General features: G+C 40.7%; 1 long non-coding RNA gene across 1 annotated transcript; it reads left to right on the top strand.

Annotated features, from left to right (window-relative positions):
• The first annotated feature begins 10882 nt into the window (after positions 1 to 10882).
• Positions 10883 to 11301, top strand: LOC306823388. Its single transcript, XR_013778990.1, has 2 exons — positions 10883 to 10993; positions 11077 to 11301. It is a non-coding gene; the product is annotated as an uncharacterized lncRNA (long non-coding RNA).
• Positions 11302 to 17785: the final 6484 nt, after the last annotated feature.

A 17785-nucleotide genomic window follows, 5' to 3' on the forward strand; every position in this document is an offset into this window, starting at 1 on the left:
GGGGAATAGCTTGAGTAAAGAAGAGATGTGGTACATAAATATTTAATTGATATATTTTGATTGACAGGTAAGCAGAGAGGCTGACTTTTCCAAGGAAGAAGAGATCAAAGCTCTCCTTACTAGTCGTGAGTGGCTTGTAATGTTAAAGTGGTGAAAACCTTCAGGCTATTCCTTCAATCAGAGACGGAGTGAGGGGAGAGTGTTCCCCGCACTTCCTCTCAAGTCTTGCTCTCAAGAGTCGAGAGCAAGACTTTTTTTGAACCAGTGAAGTGCGGCAAGAGGAAATTACCTGTGACTCTCTCAAATCAGGCAGCCTATTTGCCTTTTCAAATAGTTGTGGAAATAACTGTCCTTTTTCAATACAGTATAGGTTCTTTACAGTTTTTATTTTGCAGAATATGAAGAGCAATGATTGAGAATTCTGTAATCAATCAATGACCCTTCACAACACACTCTTGACCTTGTTTTTACTCTTGGTATGACCCTCAACTTGTTGGCTAAGTTTGATTTTGTTTCCAACCATAAAAGTATTATCTTTGATGTTCTATCATTCATTACTACAAAAACCCAAAAATGTACATTTAGCTCCCGCATCTTCTCTGATCAATCTATACACAGATTCTTTACCTACTTCTTCAGTATGACCAAGAAAACTCCTGTCCCCCTAAATATTAATGACCAAATTAACTGGTTTAACAATCTCTGCACATCTGCTCTCGATCACTCAGCTCCGCTAACTTCAAGAACTGTATCGCCCGTTAACACTACACACACTCCATGGTTAAATGAAAATATCAGACAACACAGAAGGAAATTTAGAAAGGCTGAACGCTTATGGAAAAAATCTAAACTCGAAGTACACCACCTCCACGTGAAACAGTTATTACTATATTTAAACAAAATGATAACAGATGCAAGAGCTACTTCTCTGGGTTGATCAGTAGCAATAAACACAATCCGAGATTCCTCTTCAAATCTATTGACCAGCTGTCAAATCCCTATTCTAGTACTCTTCCTCCATCTTCTCAGGATCCTGGACTATTTCTTGTTTTCTTTAAAGATAAGATTGATGGTCTGAGGTCACAATTTACCCCAACCATCTTTCCCCCTACCCCATTTTGCTGCCCTACTCAACTGTCTGTTTGAATTTCTAGACCCTCTCCAGCACAGTAGCACATATGCGCCCGTCCTCTAGTCCATGTGACACAATCCCTACAAAATTCTTAAAATCTGTCCTTCCCGTTGTAGGCCCCACTCTGTTATCTATCAACAATCACTCACTTATCTCTGGCTCTGTACCTGGCTTCTTTAAAATGGCCTACATTCACCCACTTTCAAAATAAACACAGCACTGAGACAGCATTACTAAAGGTCACTAATGACATCCTTATGCAGGAAGACAAAGGTGAACACTCCATCCTGGTCCTTCTAGATCTAACCGCAGCGTTCGATACCATTGACCATGCCATCCTACTTGACAGATACTCTACAACTAGTCTCCAACTAGTCCAAAATGCAGCTGCCAGATTATTAACACAAACCAACTATCGTTACCACATCTCTCCTGTTCTTGCCTCCCCTCCACTGGCTTCCAAATCCTGTTACTTACATACAAAGCACTGCACGACCTCGCCCCCAGCTACATGTCTGACCTTCTCACTCCATATTCCCCCCCCCCCCCCCCCCGTCCACTCAGACCATCTAATCTTGGCCATCTGTCCATGCCCTGCTTTAATTTCAAAACAAAAGGTGATCGTGCCTTCACTGTTGTAAGCCCCCACTCTGTGGAATCAACTACCACAAACCCTCAGATCTGCTAAATCTCTGGACATTTTCAGGAAGTATCTAAAAACCCACCTGTACAGACAAGCCTTCATGTAATCAATTACCCTTCCTTATGCCTACTTTTCATTTCTTTCTTTTTTTGCATGTTTTTATTTATCTTTCTTTCTTTGTGTATGTTTTACTGTTTTTACTTTTTGCATTTGTGAAGCACCTTGTAACTAATTGTTTTAAAAGTGCCATATAAATAAAGACTTACTTACTTACTTACAAAAAATATTGGTAGTTATTTAGACATACTTGGACAGGCACTGTGGCAGTGTTTGAGTCCAGTCCTGGGGATAGGGTGGTGTGGTTCAGGTCGTAGTGCCAGTAGCCAGTGTAGTTGCAACAGCTAGGCGGCTAACTTTGGCTGGAGTCTCATTGTTGCTCATAATTTGACTACTCTAAACATGACCTGCTGAAGTTTCTGCAGCAGTGGAGGTAGAAGTGTCCTATTTAGCTTCAGTGGCTGCTTCATCCACTTTCTGATATGTCCAGGAGCCATTGCATCTATTTAGATCCACAAAATTTATCAAGATGAATTAATCCATGAAAATACATACTAACAATAGCCTACACGGATTTACTGAAGTTAAACCTTTTGCTGTATGCTAATGAAGTGCATGTTTCAAATGACATGTACCTGTGATGACCATTAGGCAAAGGCTGTCGTAGACACGGAGCTGAGTCACTGTTGTCATTTGAAAGCCATGATTACATTCTATGAAAAAATATATAAAATTTGTTGCAATTATTAAAATAACTGCAAAAAAACTCAAATGAGGGTGTAGTACATCCTTTTGCACCCTTGTTGAACCGGATCGGCTGACCACCAAAATTACGGACCCAGTGTTCCAGTGCTACCTTAGCATAGTCTGCATTCATATTTTAAAAGCAGATTGATAACAGCTGTAACATTATTTAAACTCATAATTGTTGCCAGATCTACACAAACCCGACTAAACCTAATAAAACTGTATTTTTATTCATATTTAATTAGGGCATGTCTTTACGAGTACAAGTGCAGCAGTGACCTTTTGAGCAGCTGGAGACATTTTTTTTTTGTGCGGTTTGCTCACACATTTTTGTAATGAGCACAAGGATAGGTCAACTAAATAATTTGTTTTTGCTCTGCTTTTATATAAACCTAGAGGTAATGTGAAAACAGCATAGTAGAGGAATTACAAGAACGATAATTAAATAAATGTTTGTGCTGAGACTGGCTGAATTAAACTTTTATCCACGTTTAAGTAACTTTTCAACTTAGTCCATTTCTCTGCCTCAACACAAAGAAACCAAGGACGCTTGAAAATAAATGAACTGAAGCTACGTATGATCACTCTCCAAGAGTGCCATGACTTTTCTTATGACCCAGAAAACAACAAAAATAAAACAGGCCTGAAGTACTAGCTGATAGAAAAATCTTACAGTGTGTTGGAGGATGGCCTGTTAAGTGGTCCTCCTCAGCAAAGTGTGTTGGATGCAAGCTCAAGATACACAAATATGAACTACTACAATAGGAACTCTTACTGTAGTGGTCTTTAGTACACTGTTAATTATAAAGTACTTAAAAGTTATGTTTTACATATCATTATTGTAACTCAACTGATTTTTCAGCCCCAATACACAGAATTCTTTTGTACTTTCATCCCCATGGTAACATTTTCATGTAATTTGGGACGAGCCCGAGTGTGTGTGTGACAGCAAGAGGAAATATTCAAAAAAACTACACAGTGAACAGCAAGTGATAAATTACTCTAACAGTGACCAAACAATGCCATTATTGTGCACATGTGAAGATGCTCCATGCTTTTTTCAGCTTGCAAGTACATGTTATCTACCACTCTTAGTTGATATTATGAATGTTCAATGCCACAAAGCTTTGTTATGAAGGCCAACACTAAACTGTCATCATTGTTCTTATTGCACTATGTCCTGTCTCCTAAGAACCTCCCCTTCTGACCAATAGGGGAGACCCCATTGTGAAGTGTATACACTAAGTTAACGGGCATCTCAGGAAGACTGCAGTGGTGGTCTGCCCTGAATTTTGTCAAGAAATATAGAGGAAGGCATCAGTGAATACATGATTATTTCTGTTGGCAAATTGCTTTACATTTGATTTGTTCTCATTTTGGTTTGTTTGTTTTGTTTTCCTGTTCCTCCCCTCTTGTATTATTGTGACATATATCACTGCCTGGGTAATATCAAAGCTATTGTTTCTATGTACTGTATCTTAAATCCTCTTGTTCTGAGCAGCCTGGATTGTGTTCAGCCTTTCTACTAGCTTTCTGTGTTAACAATGTTTCAATCATCTTTCCCAGAAAAAAAACAAGGTCAAATCAGCTCCCCAGTGTTTCTCCTATCTCTACACAGCAGGAGATCAGTACTTCCTGCAGATGTCTACATGTGGCCTTTTAAATTATGTTTCTGATCGATTTTCAATTGGCTGATAACAATGTCATAACCTCGAAGTTAAACCAGTCGCTCAGAGCAGCAGCTGTCTGGAGGCAACAGAGCACTCTTTTTCATTAGCTTTTGTTGCTCTCAAAAGCATGCCTACTTTAACTTGGGGCATGTCATCTCTCCCAATAGGAGCACTCAAGACAAATGCACACTGTGCCACGAAGGCCTGCGGTACTTTCCCAGCTCTTTGCGGCGCAGCATGGGCTCCTTTGCGTTCTCTGTCAGTCATGCTGGGACTCACATTCGAAAGTAACAGGCTTGTCTGCTTTTCACTTAATAAGGACACAAGGTTTACCAGCCAGAGAGCAAGGCTTGAGGCTACATCTTGCGATGAGTGCATACTTTCCTTCTTGTTGTTTTTTTGCAAAGTTGGCAGTACAGGCTTATTTCATTAAGAAGTATGTTTGAAGCTAATTTTTATATATCTATATATATCTATATTTATCTCTCTGAGAAAGAGAGAGAGAGAGTTAGCCAAAAGGCTAATTTTCATCTGGCCAGATTACATGATATAAAAGTCTCCTTGGAAAATCAAAACAAATTCAAACATTGCCTAAAGCCACACATAGAAATAACATGGCACTAATTAAGGGGACAGGTAAGTAGTCACAGGTGAAAAGACAAAAGCCATGCAAACCAAACAAGAAGCAGCAAATGGTTAATGTTACAAATCTAATTAAATGAGATGCTGATGAACCCAGGTACCCACAAAGGCACCACCTCCTAGGTGGTGGTACAGTTAGTCTTTCTGTGAGAGAGGGTCAACAATGACTGATCTGACACTTTTGTGACCAAAGATGGCCAGCAACAAATATCTGATAGTGTTAGAAATGTAGGTTGATAATCTCACAATGTGAATGCCTCTACGATCTTTGTCACTATCAACTAATAGATGCAGCCCCCAAGGTAGCTCTTGGCAAGAGCTACCTTGTACAGAGCGCCATGACAACCTCAGCTGCAAGCTGATGACGTTAATGACTTGTCCAGCGGCCTAAGTATCGGGAGGCTTTAGATTTCTGGAACACAACGTGTTTGCAACCAGATAAGATGTCGGGGAGCACTGAAAACTCCTTACAGTATCCCTTCCCTCTAATGAGGCATGACAACAGGATACACAGGTGTCCTCTCAGGCCTGAAAGAGGAGGTGACTCACATCCAACAAGTCGTCGATCACACTCAATTAACACAGGGAAGCTGTTTCTCTTCTGACTCTAACTTTTGTTTGTGGCACTGCTGCTGGTTATAGGTCTACTTTCAGCTTCCATGTGAAACACACTGCAGACAGTGCATGTCTTGTTTGACTTTTGCTTCCACCACACAAAAACTGCTATTTATTAGCTTTTGTTTCACATCTTAGGTGGTCCATTGTTCATACTAATATAAAACAGGCCTGCCATCTGCACAATAAAATCACTGTTATATATTTTTTATTGTCCCACAACTTATACATTAGTATTAAATGTAATCTTTTGGTAGAGGTTCTTTAGGGGACAAATGAAAGAAAACTGTATATTTAATATTATTTATTTAATTGTCAACACAGCACAAAGAATCAATTTTATGAGCATGCTTTTAAAAATTCATATATATGCATCTCTGGCTGCTATTTACAGTCAATATAACTTTTTATGGTTTGGGTTATTGCCGTGTTCTTTTGTAATAAAACCCTGATTCAACTGGTGAGTGTATCTTCCAGGCCTAATTTCATCAACCTTTGCTGCTGGTGGTGAATGCACAGTAGTGGCACATCAGAACCAATCAACCAATGAACCAATCAGTGGACAGACCCTGCCGACATGCTCCTTTAAAAAGCTTGGTCAGCCATCAGTCTGGGCGCAAAATGTTCGTGTGAAGGTGAAATGGGCAATCTTCTTCCAGCGCATGAAGAATAAGCATAACTTGACTTATTAGGCGAACACATTGCATGCGTCTCATGCAGACCTATATCAGACAACAACCTGTTACACAGTGACAACTGCGCTGCACACGACTTAACATACCGGAAATACACGAGTAAGGGCGCCATCAAATAACATTTAACACCCCCACTCGCTCTTACCTCACTGGGTTATGCGAAAACAAAACAAGGTTTTCCACTCTTTGCCTCAGCAATTCAAATAAAGCACACTTTTAGCATTTCGAGGTGCCAAACATGTCCTGAACATGTTCTTTGTGTTTTGTCATCATATAAGCGATCATTTGCTCAGTTGGATAATATTCTAACGTTACCCTTCCATTATTTTATATTATTTTCTCTGATGAAGTGGTACTAGATATCAATGTGCTTGCACCTTTGGTTTTTAGATATTTTTTAGACTAAGGTGCTATAGTACCTTAGTTGTCTTCGTACACCTTTATTTGTGCATAGGCCTATTCATACCTTTCTATACCTTCTACGTAATTGTTCCAAGTAGATGCATTCCTGTATAGCTGATGCTAAGGACATGTACTCTGCCTCACAAGTAGATAGTGCTACTGTTGGTTGTTTTCTTGTTTTCCATGAGATTAGAGCACTTCCTTCTCTTAAGCCGACACAATATGCTCTTATACTACGCCTGTCTTTTACATCTGATGCCCAGTCAGCATCACAATATACTCTTTGATCTACTGTATTTTCTGTGTCACTTATTTTGAAGCTTAACTCCTGTTCTGCTGTAACTTTGAGGTATCTGAACACGTTTCACTGTGTTCCAGTGTTCTTCAGTTGGCAAATTGCTGAGATAGTTTGCTGACCACAATCTATATCATTTTTTCAAAATATTCTGTGTACTCACGTTTTGGTTCACATGGAGTTTCTCTAGACTAATAATACTGCATTTGAAATCTTTCCAGTATGTTAGCCACATATTTCTCCTGTGACATTTTAACCTGATCTTTCCTTTGGTCAAAATCTATCCCCAAGAAACGTTTCAACTTTACATCCTCATTGCTCGTTGCTGTTATAAAATCGTTCTTACTTCTTATGTATGTAGCATGGTCTAAAGCAATCCAGTTTCTGCATGACTGCTTTAGACCATAGAGAGATTTCTGCAACTTGCATACTAGCTTTTCACCTTTTTCTGACTTTTTCTCAAAAATTAATCTATAGATTTCACAGTCAATCAGGGCATGTAAATAGGCTATCTTGACATCCATCTGGTCCAAGATTAGGTTCTACTGTGCTGCCTTTTGCATGACCATTCTCACATTCACTATATCAGCTGTGGGTGAGAATGTCTCTTCGTAGTCAGTTCCTTATTTTTGACTGTAGCCTTTTGCTATGAATCTCGTTTTGTATTTACCGATGTCACTCTTATGTGCATAGACCCACTTGCCCTCAGCTGCCTGTTTACCTGGCGGCAAGTGGGTGAGGCGGAAGTTCTACTTCTTTTCCTGAGATTGCATTTCATCGTTCATGGTATTTTTCCACTGCCCTGACTTAGTTGACACTATGGCGTCCTGGTAGGTTGGAGGAATGTCACATAGTGCTCCATAAAAAGAGTCAACATAGATCGTAGATCCAGCCGTGTTCATTTTCTCCTCCTTCATATACAGGTAGTTTTCCTTTAAAGTCTGCAAATGAATGATTATCTTCGTTTTGTGTTATGTGGACGGCTAGCAGCTTGAAAGAGTCTGGTAACCCGCCTAGTATCATTGCTGTTGTTAGTCCATCACTCAAGGTCTCACCTGAATCTCTTAGCAGTTATGACGTTCACCATTCTTATTAGGTAGTCAGTAGCACTCTCGTTCCTCTGCCATGTGTAGTGTTGGATAAAAGTTTGGCTATTTGATCCTTTTCCTAAATGTTGTAAATAGAAATCTGACTCCTTTAAATAATTACCTTGAATCTCTCTGCGCATTCTTTTGATGGGATGAGAGGAATGACTGGAGACTCTTTCAGGTTAACATAGTTTATTAACCCGAGGAATCAAGAATACGAGTTACAGAGTCTCTGGGTTCAACACTACGTGTCCCTGACAACAGACAGCTACCTGGTCAGTTTGCGAAGTCTGAGCCCCGACTATCTTTCCCTGAACCCTTTTATACACTAGACAGAGAATATCTAACCAAATAATGCATTCAAGAATGTGCGGTTTCCTTCCTCCAATTGGGCACCTTTCCAAATTATGCGCCTCCTGATGTTTGGTTCCCCTTCTCTCATTGGTGCATCATACTCCCGAATCCTTTATCCAATCTGTAGGGGAAGACACTTCCTACCTGGCCTGTTTCTTATCTTAACCTGACATCTAGTGTAGTAACTAATTCCTTTTAAGCAGAAAACCATTTAAGTAATTAACTATCAAGGCTCATTGAACCTATAAAAGTGGGTGAGTAATTAACTGTTCAGGGCTTTAAACTAAACCTATGTTTGAATTGGTGAGTGATAGGCAGTGAAGGGCCACATCAAAGACATGTTGGAATGTGCAATCACTCCTACAAGCCCTCTTCACACAAACACCTTACTGAAAAGTCAGACAATTAGATTAAACACACAAACCTTGAATAAAACATGATAAAATAACTGATTTGATATTAACGTAAGCAAAAATCATTCATACTGTGGACATCAATCATCAATCGGTTGTTTGGGTAGGCCATCCTCATCAACAGTCCCAAGGAACCTAAGAGAGCTCAGGAGCTCCCAGAAAAAGGAGAGGTTAGAATATAAAGATAGTGACAAGCAGTAATAAGGTATGAAAGCTGGGAGAGAAAGAGGGAGAGAGAGATAAGAGATCCTGGTGCCAGTTCCCCCGGTAGTCTAGGCCTATAGCAGCATAACTATGAGCTGGTCCTAAGCCAGCCCTAACTATAAGATTTATCAAAAAGAAAAGTTTTAAGTCTATTCTTAAAAGTACCTAGTGTGTCTGCCTCCCAGACTCCGACTGGTAGACGATTCCAAAGGAGCGGTGCCTGATAACTAAAGGCTCTACCTCCCATAGTACTTTTAGAGACTAAAGGCACCATGAGCAGGCCTGCATTCTGGGAACATAATGTTCTTGATGGATAGTACGGTACAATTAACTCTTTAAGATAGGATGGTGCCTGACCGTTTAGAGCTTTGTAGGTGAGCAGAAGGATTTTAAATTCTATTCTAGATTTTATAGGGAGCCAGTGGAGAGAAGCCAATACAGGAGTAATGCGGTCCCTTTTCCTAGTTCTAGTAAGAACACGAGCTGCAGCGTTTTGGACGAGCTGAAGGGTATATTCCTTTCGGCCGGGTGATGAAACCTTATCAGATTTGTTCAACAACGCTTTATTGCAGTGAACACATTGAGTATAAGCAGAAAGAGGCCTATTATTCTATCAGTAGCTTGGTTAACAACGTGTTTAAATGTATTATCTGGGCTTGCTTTCCCAACAATAATGTTTTCTTAGTATTTCCAGGGCCTTCCCTCCATCATCAGGAGCATCATGCCTTATCAGCGACAGGCTTTTATCGTCTATCACTTTTATCATCTCAGCAAACAGTAGAAATCAGCATTCTTCTTTTCATCTGTGGTAGTCCTTGTTGACGATCATCGATGGACTCATGTAAAATAGTCTCTCTCAGTTTCTGAGTATGTAAATATCCAAGGAATCTAGTGTCCCAAAGTTCATACTTATCTTCGGATCTGTTGAAGAAAAGTTTCAGTACGAGGACTCCTGTCGTTCTGCATGCCATTTTGCTAAAACGCTAATTTTACCGCGCTCTACTAGCCTGCTAAACTTTTTCCTTGCTAAGCTAGCTTGTTTGTGTCTTTGCTTTTTATACGTCCTGTAAAAACGTCTTTCGAGAATCTAATGGTTCGCTTATCTTTAGGCTGGTCGACATAGCTTGTAGAAGTCTGATGGATGGATGGATGGATAGATACTTTATTGATCCCGAGGGAAATTCAAGTACTTTGCGGTAAACTTCTTCCAAAAAGCTTGTGTCCAACTTTACCTGGGCTTCTTCTCGCGCAAGGAGAATAAGCATAACTTGACACTGAGATTTTTCTCTTAGCCTTCAGGTTTATTTATGTTTTTTGTTTATTTGGCAAACACATTGCAGAAGTATATCAGACAACAACGGGTTACCCATACCCATGCGATAACCGCACTGCTTACTGAAAACTGTGGTAACGTCATATCTACCGTAAAAGAACCTACCGTAAATACATGAGTCAGTGCGCCATCAAACAACAACATTTAACAGCTCACCACTTTGCCTCAAGATGTCTTTTGTGAATATTTGTTAATGTTCTGAAAAGAGCTGGCTGTCCGGTGTTATATGTTCCAATGCACTGGTTTGTGTTGGACTGGGCCAGTTACAGATTAGTATAGAAACCTGCATACCCTCAGTAACCCTTAACCCTAAAGCCTAGTTTATACTTCAGTGTCACGTCGACACCATTGCTACGCCGTCGACGTGAACCCCTACAAGGACCCTACGCAGTACCCTGACGCGCACCTCCAAAAAATCTTGACTATGCTTTGCGTCGACGCAAACTGCAAGGACTATGATTGGTCAGCTCAGAATGTCATTTCCGGCAGTTGCTTTACCAGTCACAACGTAAATAATAAAAGGCTGAAAATATACGAATGTAGCCGGTGGCACCGGCAACGCTGCTGTTCCTGCTAAGGATAAAGGGGGGGGGGCAGGAACAGAGAGGGAGGTGTTGGTTTCCAGCCGGGAGGAGAGGGAAGGTGCACACCCTCGACCACGCCGGCTGTGTTTTTTTTGTTTGTCCTGAGTTTGGGAGGACCGGTAAGCGACATGTTTTGTAAGTTTTAATTTACATTGTATATGGGATTTTGGTTGGGAAACTAATGTTTTTATTTCTGTTTTAGGGACGGGCAGATTTCCCTCTGCTGTTTTTACTGTGTGGGTTAGTTTTTGGTGTTGTTTTGGGGTTAGTTTTGTTTCTAGTCTTCTTTTGGGTTTTGTTTGTTTTGTCGTACCTGCCACTTCCTCAGTGCAGCTCCCGTGGACCCAACATTAATTGAACCAACTGTTGTGTCGACACCGGGATTTTATATTATTGTTAATAAACATTTGGCACCTTTCTTTTCTAATTTTGTCTCCGTTTCGTTTTTCTGTTTGGTCATTGATTTGACCCCTGCCGGGGATTTCTGGGTAACCTGATAGCACCTGAGAGGGGGGTGTAACACTAAGTTAATGTCTAAATATGTTCATGGAGTAAAAACGTGCTTAGTCATTATGGCTTTGCTGTTGTTAGCAAAACATGCTATGGCTCCTCATCCTCCAAAACATCATTCTCACTTACCGCTACAATTTAAGTCCAGTTGCGGTAGAGAGAACTTGTTTCAGTAATGAGAACTTAACCATACAAAGTATATTTTTAACTAGCCTAACTATTACCTTTATTATTGTAAACTAACTTGGTATTTTCCCTAATGGTCTGTTTCATTGCAGACAGTCATCAAGTGACAGAAAGACAGCTTTAGTGAAGACTACGCTGAAAAACTTAAGAGAAGATTTACAACAACCTAACTACTGGAAGAGTACAGAAGGAAAGAGAAAGAGAGGTTAGGGGTTGTAGGGGTCACAACAAGAGTAATTAGCTTATAGTGCACGCGCACACACAGACACACACAATGGCGTGCCATTTTCATTCACATGACTATTAAAAAGTTCCGCACCAAACTAATAGACGGACATATCTAGTTTTAGAACGGAAAGACGGTTTCATTTACTTATGAAATTATCCTATTCCAAAGTACTTTTTGTTTTACTGTCTTTCCAGATTGTTGACGATATGAGGTTGTAGTGGTGTGGCTTCGGTAAAAAATATGAGGGAATCATGCACTTTGTGATAAAAGCATGACATTTGGTACACTTATAGCCAAAGGCTTTCTGAAAATAGTAGGATAATGAGCAATCTCTAATTTTCAATATGGCGGCCATGGCAGCCATTTTTCAAAATGGCCACCTCTCCTAACTGTCCTAACTGTTAACTAACAAAGTGCACCAAATTTCATGCTTTTATCACAAAGTGCACAATTGTTATTGTTATCTGCCTAACTATTTACACAATGAGCTGTGCTGGAGCGAACACATTATCATTCCATCTATCAGATTTGAGGGGGAAAAGGTCTGGTATTACTTTGAGGACATTAAAGCTGTCATCCCAGAGCAACAACCTGCCACCTCCTCAGCTCGCCACTTCAGTTTGTTGCCTTTGGTCTGGGCCAAGTATGCAAAAAATCACATGTAAAACGGATGAAAAGTTGTATATAGCATGTAACAAGAAGAAAATAAATTTAGTTTTAGTCAGTAATATGTTGTTTAGAATCTTTAGGTTCAATGGACAGTAATTTTTCAGTGACCTAGATTTTTTTTTTTTTAGTAGATAGATAGATAGATAGATAGATAGATAGTATACTTAATTATTGTCACCGAAATTTTCAACCTCATTTCCTAAACCCATGTATCATTACTGCAACAGGTGTTCATTTAATGTGAATTTAATGAATAGATATCTAGTAGGAGCTTTAAAATGTGTGTGCATAATACTTTATGCCTTTCAGGTTTGTCAAATCATTTTGAAAATACCTATAGGTTTCAATAACAAATATTTTAGGTTGCAGATTGTGTAAAGTGTTGCGGTAATGAGAGAAATAAGTCGAAATGACATAAAAGTGTTAATTTAAATATATATCACATTAGGCCCCTCCACCACAGCCCAGCTCCCTGAGATAGTGCTATAACCACAACTCGATTACACTAATGCCCCTTTTTAAAGTTTTTTCTTGACGATTTATTTGACAAAATGAGACAAAGGATAAACAGATTCCTTTAGCAGCTGCTAACCTGCTCGTCAGTGTGGTTTGGTCTTTTAATATTTGTAATATCTCAACAAGGGAAGGTGACGGTTGTCTTGTTTGTGTCTTCTTGTAACATTTGCACACAGTTTTTGTCTGTTCTGTTATCTTCTCACCTCTTTCATTTTCTGTCTTGAAGCCAAAACGCTTCCACACCTCCGATTTAATAGACAACGGTGTGTCCTCAATTTCTAAATCTGTCTCTGCAGCTGCTGGCGCTTGCCGCGTTATTGAGATTCATTTTTCAGAGCATCGATGTGAACCTCGACACCGTTGAATCATTTTACCAGGATTCATCTTTACATCCTGACTTTTTAGCTCATCAAACATTTTATTTCCACCTCAAAGTAAGCGCTCTACGAGTTTGACCATCAGAAATATTTCCTACTGATTTGGAATAACTGTAAAGCATGTGACGCAGTGACTGCCAGGATGAGAGCCTTCATCATGGGCGGCAGTAGCTCAGTCTGTAGGGACTTGGGTTGGGAACCGGAGGGTCGCCGGTTCAAGTCCCGGCACGGCCCAAGTCCGGAAACTGGTCTGGTAGCTGGAGAGGTGCCAGTCCATTTCCTGAGCACTGCTGAGGTGCCCCTGAGCAAGGCACCGAACCCCAAAACTGCTCTGGAGCGCTCGCTGTGGGCAGCCCCCTCACTCTGAGACCTCTCCATTAATGTATGTCACTAGAACCCTGTTTGTGCATGAGTGTGTATCTCGGCCTATGTGTGTGTTAGACAGAGTGTAAACCGAATTTCCCCTCGTGGGATTAATAAAGTGTAAATTATTATATTATTATTATTATCACACTTAAACATTGACTGTAAATGTCGCCAACAATTCTCTACAGACATGAAACATGAATGCATTCATCACTTCAGTTGTTTTATTTTTTTAATTGATTTCTTCACATGCACATGTTTCAGTGCAGCAAGCAGGAGACCAGTGGTGTTAGTTGGAGCTGGAGCAAGTGAACAGTCGTCTGAGCCAGCCTCTCTTCTTCTTTCCTTTTTTATCCAACATCTCCATCTTGTTCTCCAGCTCTTCCATCCTGTAGACCATGCAGCTCTCCCTCTCAGTCCACTTCTCCTCCTTCTCCTTCAGAGTTTTGTGGAGGAGCTGAATGGCGCCTAAGAGTGAGCTCCTCTCCTCCTGCCACTCCTTCTGCCGCTGCTGCAGCTCCTCTTGGGCATTTTTTTGGGCCGCAGCGAGCTCAGCGCTGACCAGTTTGAGGCTCTCCAGATCGGCCGTGAAGGAGGAGCGGGACCTTTCCAGCTCCGCCTGAGACTCCTCTTTGAGCCTTTGCAGGTCTTTTTCGACATCTGCTGCTGTCTCGTCCAGCTCGTCAGTCTGCTGCTCCTGCTCTCGGTGGCTTCTGACTCACTTGAATTTGTTGGAAGCTTTCTTCTCCTTGCAGACTGTATTCAGACTCAGGGCCTGGTTCAGGAGATGAGTTTGGAGCTTCTACAGGTGGAAGTTAATCTTCTCTGCCTCCTCATCCTGAGCAGACTGGCCGGTGCAGGGATTCGTTTTTGCGGCCTTCTTCATGAGAGCAGCCTGTTCCTGCTGCAGCTTCTCACTGAGGCTCATGATGCCCATCTTCAGAGCACGGACCTTCTGCTGGTGCTCTTGCTCATCCTCTTCCTGCAAGTCTTCACTGGACTGACGTTTGAGGGTGCATTTGTCCAGATCTTCATGAGCTCTCTGCAGCTGCAGGATCAGCTCTGAGGTGTCTTTGTCCTCAGTCTGGGTGCACTGATTGGTTGCAGAAACCTCAGCAGTGGCGTTGGCGCTTGGCTGCTCCTTTTTCTGTTTGGCCATCTCAAGTTGGCTCTCCAAAGCTGCAGCTTTATTCTCTGCTTGGAGCAGATCGGAGCGAGCCTTGTTCAGCTTGGTCTTGAGCTGTGTAACTTTCTTGTCTGCAGCTGCATATTTATAATAAAAAATGTTATGGTGGTACTCGGCATCTTTGAGTTGTGCTTTTAAATGAGTATTTTCTGCCATCAGCTGGGACATTTTGTCCTCCTCGAATTCTGAGTCAAACTGGTATTGGAAGTCTTGCATGCTGCTGCAGGTATCCTCCAGATTTCTGCTCCTCCTTGGATTTTGAGCTTGGTTGTGAAAGCGTTTATCCATCGCTGCAGTTAAAGTTCGTACAGAGGTCGAAACTACTGACTGTGCTCGTAGAAAAGCGAGTAAGTGAAAGTTTTTTAAAGGTTTGTAAAAGTTCCGACTTGCTGTGAAAATAGGGACTGATCGAGAGGCTGCTCAAAGTGGTTATGAAGCTTGAAGTGAACTCAATAAAAGCTCAGTGATGTCTCAATCACGGATTCTGTTCTAGAAAAGACTCCAAACTCTTTGTTGGTTTTTAAAAACAAACAAACCATTTTCCCTCTGATGTGATTGGTCAGGGTGTGTTAAAGCAACTGTGTGAGGTTTCCATGACGACCTGAGAGAGTCGAGTTTGAGCTCTGGGATGCAAATGTAGGGACCAAAGAGCAAGTTTTAGAAATAGCCGTTTCAGACCAAGATGAACTTGCACAAACCACAACCGTAACTCTCCATGTTAGTTTTTCACGCTCCTTTGTTCAAACTAAACCAGGGAAGCTCTGACTCTGTGTGACGAAGCAGAGTTTTAAGTTCTGTTTGATAAGTCAGAAATCACTTAAGCCTGGTTCACACGGCAGGATAATTACGCCGATTTTGGCCCCGATCATCATATGATAATCTTATAAGATCATCCTGCCATGTGTGGTGTGTTAAGACTGCTCTCGTCTGGTCGGAAGAATGTCGGGACCGCTCCGATCTCAAATCGGGGATATTCAATATGTTGGATTGTTTTGGCCCGATCTCTCATCATGTGTGGTGTCCCCCGAGGAGAAAACGAGCGCGAGCCTGTTGAGTGTGACGCATAGCCAATCAGAAAGCGAGGTGACATAGTAGCGAAAACACCGGGAGCAAAACAACAACTACTCACCTCCATATTATGTAGCAAGTACAGCTCATGCTCCCGTTGTCTCCACTCCTTTGACCAACGCGTCTTTTTAAAACGTGTTTTTCAGATAAAAACAGCACAAACGATCCCTATTACATCCTCTTCGTCCGTTTGTTGACTCTGGAATCACGTTTGATCTCGAGAGGTTTTGCGAGATTTCCCGTCTGATCGGGGGACGAGTGAAATCGGTTCGTGTGCGGTGTGTTGACGTTGCCGTGTGGCCGCACACCACACACTGTAGGACCAAAACTGTAAATGTGTGTGGTCTCTAAAGTTTGGGAAATCGGCCGACAATTATAAAATCCTGCCGTGTGAACCAGCCTTTAGGAGACAATAAAACGCTTCCACACCTGCGATTTAAAAGACAACGGTGCGTCCTCAACTTCTAAATCTGTCTCTGCAGCTGCTGGCGCTCACCGTGTTATTGAGATTCATCTTTTCATTGTATGATCTTGATGTTTTGAGACCATTGCGATAATGAGATTTTTATGGACTTGTTTTGGGTGATTCTCATGAAATCTTGATTTCATAAAGTTACAACATGACATTTTTAAAAGGCAAGAATAAACATGTTTCTTTTTTAGGCATTAAAACAAGGTCTTAAGTGTTTGTGGGCATTAATTTTAAAATATTTATTGACAGTTTACCAACTTTCAGAACACATTTCAGCATCGGGTCTACGCTGAGAGCACGTCGTCACCTTGACACAGAAGTGTAAACTGGGCTTAATATTAGATGTAAATATTTAAATGTATGTGTTGATTTATTTCCAATACGATATAATTGATGACACATCTAACAATTTAATTAAGTATATGTTTATATATTTCATTTTGGCACTTTTAGTGCTCCATAAAAAACACCTGGCTTTATGGTACTTCCTTTTCCCCATATGAGCCGGGTCCTAATAGTGGTTCCATTTAATGAATAAAATGTTTAAGTGAATTCTATCAGTAGGAAGACAGGGGATGATTATTCCAGTGACTGTAGAAAATAAAGCCAATATATTTTTTACATGTGAATATGAATTTTGATTCGTCATTGCAGAACTGTGTAATCTGTATTAACGTAGTTTAAAGGTGCATTAAAATGCTTCACATCAATTTTGTAAAACCGTAAACTATAACAGTAACAAGGAGGTGAATATAGAGTCTATAAGAACTCCATTTTATGATTCATAATCATACTATAAAAACTCAATGTGCCTTCTTTGTGCTGTCCTGACTTGAATACATCACAATGTTTAAAATGTGTGAATCACAATGTGCCTGTTATTATTGGTCATGAATATAGTCAGTCTCTCCTGTTCTTGATAAGGCACAATATTTCTTTCTATAGTCTCCATGTACTGACATGATGGACACGTTGTTTTTTTTACTACTGTCTGCTTCTCATTATTGTCTTGACCTGTCATTGAGAAGTAAAGAAGACAGTGAGTAAATAAATGAAGCAACTTTATTAAATGGATGCCAACTATAACTATAGGGCTGTGACAGGACTTATTAAAGGTGTAACACACAGCACCCTTTTCACTTTTGGCTAACGAGAACACTCCTATAGGCTGAACTGCAATCAAACACACTGACAGGCTTAGCTGTCAGTGACAGCTAAGTTGTTCTACCAGAGACCTTGATTATAGACTCATACTATACAGCTACTATGTAGTATGTAAAGTTATTAAATATCTGAGCCAGAGAGGGATGCTATCACAGATTTTAATATCCC

Source organism: Symphodus melops (assembly GCF_947650265.1).
Source record: "Symphodus melops genome assembly, chromosome: 5".
NCBI lineage: Eukaryota > Metazoa > Chordata > Actinopteri > Labriformes > Labridae > Symphodus > Symphodus melops.